Here is a 1,461-nt window from a genome sequence, read left to right as displayed (position 1 = left end):
TACCTTTGCCTGTCATTGTCCCCACATTAAGAGTTGCAACCCTCAGTCCTACATTCTTCACTTTCCTCTTCTCCCTCTGTCTCCTATATGTTTCCCTCCTGGTGGTCTTCGACTAACAGTAGCACAATTTCCGCCGGCACCCTGTTTGTCAATAGCACCGGTGGCGGTCGTTGTTAACCCGGGCCTTGACTGATCTGGTATGGTTTCGCTTTGATGAACTCGCATTATGTCCTGATGCATGCTCAATAATCCAGGTAGAAAAATCTAAAAAAGTTAAATCTGGTCTTTTGGACATTCAAAAAACAAAACAAAGAAAAACAAAAAAAAGTAGAAATGTTTCGTCTTCCATCCGAAAGACTTCCTCAGTCTGAGGTGCTGTATTCAGCTCAGTCTTATAAATAGCACCTTCTCAGAGTGGATCAACCAATTTTTGCTGCTGACAACCAAAACCAGCTGCTCACATGGTCAAGAAGAACCATCAACCTAACAATGGATCATTAGCACATTGATGGCTGTTTACTATTCACAGGAGGCTGAGTGATACTAGCAATAACAGCATTGTAAGAGGGAGACAGTTGAACCCAGAGGCCTCCACCCCTGTTTAATGATGGATGATTTCTTTTCACAAAGATGGCCTCCTTTACTCCTCTCTCAAACCATCGTTCCTCTCTATCCAGGATGTGAACATCTTCATCCCTGAAAGAGTGTGCTGGCCTGGAGATGAGTGTAGACCACAGAGTCCTGGCCTTGCATTATGCTTTTGGCAAAAGTGTTTTACATCAAACTAGCCATGTTATTGTTTTCATTTTTGCCAAATTAATGTAAATGTTTGATGTTAAACTTTGATTCTGCAAATAAATGACCGCATTCATTTTGATGGGTCAAAGATAAATAACGTCTCTCGTTACATTTCTGTTAAACTCAATGCACGACATTTACACAGTCAGAAAAATGAAGAACTCGTCTTAAACAGTATGAATATATCCTGCATATGTCATACTACATTTTGGTGGCCCGTCCGTACGTTACTACATTTTGGTGGCCCGTTTACGTGTTCATAAATGACTGTGTGTTCGTGTAAAGATTGATTTTACATGTTGGCATAAAAAAACAACAGTTTGTCAGCTGTGATTGAACGCAGCGTGCTGGAGCTGCGCGCTTGGAGCTTGGCTCTGCATGTTTACGCTGTGTTACGCTGGCGATGTTATGAAAGCTGAAATAGTGTCATTAAGTGTTTTGAAAGCTGAAATTGTACGCCTGTTACGTGTGACTAAGCTGATGAGCTGTGGAAAACGTTATTCTGTTTAAAAGGACGGAGGTTCTGCTGCAAGACCCGGCTGTGGTCCGGCTCGGTTCTGAAAAAGTTCGAACGAGTTGTTTTTAAACGGTTTAAAAGACGTTGTGCCACGGAGCGCCGCCTCCACTAAGCTCAGAGAGTTAAACGTTACAATTTTTAACAGA

This window comes from Nematolebias whitei, chromosome 20, assembly GCF_014905685.2.
Source record: "Nematolebias whitei isolate Nwh7 chromosome 20, NemWhi1, whole genome shotgun sequence".
In the NCBI taxonomy this organism is placed as follows: domain Eukaryota; kingdom Metazoa; phylum Chordata; class Actinopteri; order Cyprinodontiformes; family Rivulidae; genus Nematolebias; species Nematolebias whitei.
Note: the sequence above shows the minus strand (reverse complement) of the source record.